The sequence below is a fragment of the Mesitornis unicolor genome, unplaced genomic scaffold (genome assembly GCF_000695765.1).
Source record: "Mesitornis unicolor isolate BGI_N332 unplaced genomic scaffold, ASM69576v1 scaffold8619, whole genome shotgun sequence".
Taxonomy (NCBI): Eukaryota; Metazoa; Chordata; class Aves; order Mesitornithiformes; family Mesitornithidae; genus Mesitornis; species Mesitornis unicolor.
This window is the reverse complement of record NW_010207918.1, coordinates 5,446-12,419: the sequence shown is the minus strand read 5'-3', so window position 1 is coordinate 12,419 and position 6,974 is coordinate 5,446. Positions and strand designations below refer to the sequence as shown.

General features: G+C 37.1%; 1 long non-coding RNA gene across 1 annotated transcript in view; it reads left to right on the top strand.

Annotated features, from left to right (window-relative positions):
- Nucleotides 1-3,420, top strand: part of LOC104546810 — a 4,911-nt gene extending 1,491 nt beyond the window's left edge. The window contains exon 3 of the long non-coding RNA XR_728188.1: nucleotides 3,393-3,420. This is a non-coding gene — a long non-coding RNA (uncharacterized LOC104546810). The remainder of the gene's footprint in view (nucleotides 1-3,392) is intronic.
- Nucleotides 3,421-6,974: the final 3,554 nt, after the last annotated feature.

The window sequence follows — 6,974 nt, the reverse complement described above, 5'->3', positions numbered from 1 at the left end:
AGTGCCCCCTACCCGTACTATTTGAACTGGAGAGATATTTCCATGAGTAAGTTACCAAAGCACAAAGTGATACCAAAAATAGTTAAAGCTAAACATTCTCGTTCAAGACTGATGTTTTAGGTCTGTATACAGGCCGTTGGACTTACCTAGGAATACCAAAAGAGATCTGTGGCCACCTCAATCATCAACTCCCCTCATCTGCAATCTCAAGCACTCACACAATACATGTTTCTTTTAGAAAACTACTTCATAATTCTAGTTTATACACAACCACACACCACGGGTCACAAAACACTTTACAATCATTTTAATGACCTTAAAATCTGTACTAAAAACTAGACCCCAAAGTCGTCATGTGATACAGGAAACAAGCAAAAGCAATGAAGAATATCATCAATACAGTTTTAAGTTCTGTGCAAAGCATGGTGATTTTTAGATAAAACTCCCTGTGATCCTCAAAAGTAAAAGAAAATAATGCAAGGTCTTGGTCAGTCTTAAGAAAAAATTCCTCTGGACTCCAAATCCAGCAATTTGTTTAATAAAGATCACTGGAGTTTGAGTTTACTTCCAAAAACATACACTGAAAGGTGGGGGATGCTAGGGTTAGAAATGTTCTGAAATTATTTTAACCGCCCGCATAGTATCTCGAAGAAAGGAGTTCATATTTGCTTTTGAATATTTGAACTTCATTCACCTCCACAAGAACAGAGTAACCTCATGCAGTTCAACAGTAGTTATCTGTGCAGGAATAAACAAGATACTTCTGGGCCAGTCCTTTGTTGTTTCATCTGTTCTGACAGGAAGCAAGCAAGAAATGAACAACTTAAACTATTATGTGCAAAGATATATACCTATAGCTGCTCCATTACCACAGCCAAACCCCCCACCTTGACTGTGCAAAGCACATGATTTGGTTCTGTAGAGTTTTCAGGATGCATATTTTGGGAAGTTCTTTGTTTTGTTTTCACTGTCAAAGGAATGATTTTGTTAATGTTCCAGTAACGACCCTTTGCACAACATGAGGAGGTTTCCTCAGTTAGCACAGGACAGTACTACTAACAATGCTAGAATAAAATGCCTGGGCGGGGGGGCAGGGAAAGCAGCCAGGATGCAGCACTATCCATACAAATAAAGCTTTAAAAGCAAGTTAAAAAGGCAGGGGAAAAAGACATATGCATTCTTATCTGTCCTCATACTGTTACAGATGGCACTGTAGGCAGGTTACTACAGTCTTTATTAGCTGTATCCAAGAAATATGGAAAAGAAATTCACATCTCATCTTCACTGTTATGCAAAACAGTGGGGGGGGGTCTCTCTATGTACTTTTTATATTATTAAAGCAGTATCTTTATCTATCATACATTCTGTGCATTTGGGGAAATAATCTGCTTTACCAAATGTCACCAACACCACCGTATTGTCTTTTTACGTTCTTTTTACTTTTTTATTTTTATTGCAATTCTGCTATGCCACAGTGAAGAACCATCTCAGTTCCGACAGGAAACTATACATAGCTGAAATGGCAGAAAAACAGAATCTAAGTTGCTGAAACTTCTCTCAGTCTCACAGACCTTGGTGGAGAGAGAAGAAAGCAGGAACATGTCAAAGGAACCATAGGTTCTTTGCTTATAGCTTTTAACACTGCCTGAAAGCTACAGAAAACAAGTATGCCAGGAGTAACTTAATACATTAGAAGTGATGATGCAACCTGTCAGATCAAAGGTACTTCCACCACTCATTTTCCAAAACATTCTGTAGACTCCCATGTTCTTCTTGCAATTTTATGTCGATAGGAAAGGCTGCTGATGCAGGATGTCCATGCCTATAACTTGTCAGTAAACATCCCTGTTGTCCTCCATCTCCCTTTAGATGCTGTAAGAGAGAATCACACTTCCCAGGCATACCAAAGGGACATCCGCAAGTTTGATAGCCACAACCTTTGTGAGCAGCAGGGATTGAATCACTGACCTACACAGCTCAATTCATAAATCTTTATAATATGCTTGCTAAAGACTTACACTATTGTAACTGACCACTGTTACTGACATATCCTCTGTAGGCTATGGGTAGAAACAGGCATACACTACATACAAATAAATGGTATGTATAAATCACCATTCAGTGTATTTTCTGATTATTCATTCCATAGTTTAAAAATTAATAGCTTTCAAAACAGTATCTGTTTAAAAGAAATCTGTATGCATCACATCCAGATATACCATCTGCAACACAGAGAAGCAGAAATCTAATATAGCTAGATAGAAAGAAACATTTGCTAACTCCTTTGTAGCAGCTAACTGGAAAATAATTTATACAAACATTTCCAATGTGATAAAAAAACCATCCTCCATATTAAGGATCAAGAATCACAGATTCCATTCCCATTTTGGGGAAATGAGAAGTTTGTCTTTTAAACAGGTAACCAAGCCTGACTTAGTCATTCTTAAAAACAGCATGTTAGTGCGGGAAAGGCTGTGGATATTGAAAAGCGAGGCAGGTGCACTAAAGACCTGGACTCCGGCCATACAGATTACATCTAAGCTATACTACAGATTTGTTTTGCAGTGCATCCAGCTCTTTTGGTTCTCTGCAATCACAGAGGTTCACTTTCCTTTCCAAGGGAACCAGAGCAAGAAAAACGGTGCCAGGACTCACTCTGCTATAGGACTGAAGCAGAGCTGCGATCTGCACTGTCTGGGAAGTGCTCTGCAATTTCACCACTTAGCCATGGGCCCAGAGATCTAACATAAGTTTTCTGATAAATGATTTTAAATACAAACAAACAAACCCCACCGAAAATCACATGAAAGGGAAATGTCAAACTGTTCTTCCAACTAATTTTTGCTTTGAGATTTATGCTGTTAGTTCAAGATCAGTGAATTGCAGTAGAATAGAAGAAATAAATTAGTTTTTTTAACCCTATGTCTCATCGTACACATTTCAAGGCAATTTCTCCTTCACTGACAGGGCTGAGTGTTGAACTGCTGTCTCTTATGCATTTCTCTGGTATTAGAAGTGAATGACCAGATTCTCACCAGAAGAGATCTACAATTTAAACTAGTTTATCTATTTTGCATGCATCTTAATACCTCAATAGTAGTGTATAGCATGCAAAATGTGCTTAAAGCCTAATACCAGACATAGACAATTCTAAATAACTTCCACTCTGAAAAGTATAATTGTTCAAGTAAGGATGTCAGATAGAAGGAAAGTAATACAAAAAGAAACTGCAGAAAAATACCAAAGCTTCACACAATTCAGTTATATGCAATAATTCTGAATTATGTTTGGCTTTTTATGCCATTGGGGGGAAAAAAAGCTGATTTTCTTTTTTCCTGCATGTGACATTATTATTTGCAGCTCTTTTACTTTATAAAAGTTATCCTTTCCAGGCTATATTTTAGAGAGAAAAAAGAAGAAAAGCTTTCGATGGATGAGACTGAACTTTGACCTTTTAAAAGAGCTAACCTACGAAGCCAAGCGAATGATTGAAGGAGTAGTTTATGAGATGCGGATTTATGCTGTGAATTCTATTGGCATGTCCCGGCCAAGCCCTGCTTCACAACCCTTCATGCCAATTGGTGAGTTTTACCACACTCTATATTATTTCTAGAACAAAATCAAGACAGGACAATTTTCACCTCTTCTCTTCAACTGCCCTTATACCTAAAAAGAATGTGTTAGCAAAAACGCTATAAACCATCTCTATATTCTATATTTAATCAACCTTTTCCTTTGTAATCTTTCTCTTCTCTATCTCTCATTCCCCCTCATGCGAAGCATAGAGGTTCCAGTTTCATGAAATTGCTGATGAATTTTTAGTTGTTATAATTAGAAGTGTGAGAGTCAATCTGGATCTGGAAGGTAGGAGACCTAATTGACAGAGATTGACAGCTCTCTGCCATTACCTAATGGGTGCAAATATCACAGTATACCACCCAGTACTCTCTTAATCCTGGCCCTCTCCACAGCTAGAAGGACAGCTGATTAAGCAAATATTTGAGGAATGATTTTCTATAAATAATCCTTGCCAACACAGCAGCGCAGTGTCTCCTGCAGTCCCTGAGCAAGGAGCAAGCTAAAGGAGTTACCAGGAAGCCTGCCTGCTAAGAGCTTGAGAAAGAAGACGCACAAAAATACAAATAGCTAGAGATTAAAATGACTAGAGTTGCTAAATCTACAAGTATCAGTGAAGGGGGACAGTCTGCTGAAGGAGAAAATGTAAAAGCAGATGATGCAGCGAAGGAGTCAGAAGGAAAGGATGAACCGCAAGAAGGGTCTCTTAGCTCCGGATTTCAAACACAAAACGGCTGGTCCGCAACAAAAGAGAGCAAACAAAAACCATCGAGCAAAGCTGCTGAAATAAAAGGTCCAAAGTTTTCATGGGATAGGTAGAGTTTTACTTGACTAAGGATAAAGTTCACACTTACTGCTTCAGAGAAGTTTGGGGTTTTGATTGTGTACTGTGTGGTTGTGTATGCTCACAACTGTCTTTGCCTCTTGTGCGCTGTTGAGAGTCCTTGCTGCTATTTGAATATGAAAAATTTTGACGCAGCTACAGAAAGGAAACTGGGTGATATTTTTTATTTTTTTAATAATAACTTTGGGAACTAAGAGCAATTTCAATCAGTTGCACAATTTATAAGTCTGTATTTAATTAATATGTAAATTCTCTTATGTATATTCAAAAGGTGTTCAGTTTATAACACTTATAACACAGAGTATGCCAAACATGCATTGTTTTGACATGATTACTTTTATGCCATGTATGCAAAGTTTTATGTTCCAGCACTCTAAATGTTATTTTGAAAAAGTTATCTTTCTGTTTGCTTTTTAGAGTCAACGATTTCACTGTAGCATTTGTGTGTATTTGGGATTCTCCAGCAAGGGCTTTTCTTGGTTGTTATTTAATTAGTAGACACCAGTCATGCTTAAGAAGGCTGAATTTAGCTAGTGGTCTTTTTGAACTATGGATTTAAAAAGAACAATGACACTCCTCTTCTGAAAAAATATGGTAAAGCTGTATCTAACTGAAGTGAAAATTTTTCAATGCCAAATATTTTTCTCAAGCATGTCTCTATTACAAACGTGCAAATCAGACCTAGTGTTTCTGTAAACATGTAGTCATAACTTTTGGTCATTTTCTCCACTGTTAGAGGAAAATGAATGAAGTCAAATTTAGCCACTGATTAATTTGGTCCTGTGACTATTTGCATTTTGTCTAGCTACAACCAGGGTTTAAGTACAGCATACAAATTGTATGCATTTTTCTTTCTAAACTTTTCTGTAGACTTCTGCTGACAATTTGACTCGCTTCTACAATTCTTTTTTCATTGGCTTTTACTCATAAGGGAGCCTATGTGAATAGGAACTACTGTCTTAACCTCTTGTGCCCCTCCCTATTTTAGAAATCTTATGCTGCACTTAAATGAAGTATTTATTAGGTGTTACATTTTACAACTGAGCTTCAGATAAACTTATTTTATTAAAATAAATACTGGTATATAATTCAGCTGCTAATCACTCCTTCTATAGCCTTTGAATTCTCACAGTTACACTGCTATTTCTCAGAATTTACTTCTACGTTTTTTCTTATAGCTCCTCCAAGTGAACCAACCCACTTTACAGTGGAAGATGTTTCTGACAGCACTGTTGCCTTGAAGTGGAGACCCCCTGAGCGGATTGGAGCCGGGGGATTAGATGGTTATATTGTGGAATACTGCAAAGATGGATGTAAGTAAGCATGAGTACTAGGCAGCAGCACCTGAGCAGTATTAAAATACTACAATTGCAATAGCTTTACTGCAATATTCCAATAAATCAACCATTTGCAGTATCATTAAATTTGAACTCTAATCTATGACTAAGATCCTTGCAAACCATCACCACAATTACATCATGACTGTAAAACTATGAAAGCCACATCAACCATAACATCATCTTCACAATCATCATAAACTTTAATACAGAAAAGTACTACAAAAATGCCAGTGCTGCTCTATAGTCACTACCTTAATTTTGTGGCATTCAAAAACTGCATATTCCTTTAGACCAATATAATAACATGACTGTAACAGCATCAGTTAAAGTTTCAAGTAACTGTTACCTTATCTCACTTAATACTTGTGGTCTGATAAAAACTGTAACTGCACCATATCTACGACACCCAATTTACTGTGAAGCTACAACATGATATTTATGTAATAAAATGTCTTCTAGATACAGAGTTCTTTTTACAGCTTAGTTTATTCCCTTTTAAGTGTGGTATTGCACGTTAAATTTATTTTACCTTAACACAAATTTAATTTCAGTTGTAGACAAGGCATCAGTTTTGAAAAATAATACATTATTAGAATATGTAAATCCTGTACTTGCAGCTACAGAATGGATTCCAGCTCTTCCTGGCCTAACTGAGCGCACAACTGCACTGATTAAAGACCTGGTCACAGGGGACAAACTTCATTTCCGTATAAAGGCTATAAACTTGGCTGGCGAGAGTGGAGCAGCAATAATCAAAGAGCCCATTACTGTTCAAGAGATCCTGCGTGAGTATCTAGACTGAATAAATCTTATTCATCTGTTTCCTCTGGTCAAAATTCTAATCACGTACACATGCAGAAAAACTCTGGGACTGACAAGCCTGGGCCTTCTGAGAATAGCACCCAAACAGCTTTTTCACTTTGACCAGACATCCAGTGTCTTCTGATTCTGAGAACATTACTATTCTGTGCAGGTCTTACATTTCTAAAGCATAGCTCTTAAAATAAAAGTCTACTTCTTACTTTCAAAAGACAGAAATTTCACCTCTTGTAATGGCACTGTCAGCATTTAAGAGGCACATTTTTTAATATTTAGCTCCCTGCTGGAAAAGCTGTTATAATACTGCAAAATGGCCATGTTGGCTACGGAAAGAGATCTATTTAAACAAAAGCAGTTATGTGTACTTGATTGTCCTAGGTTATTAATTAACACCC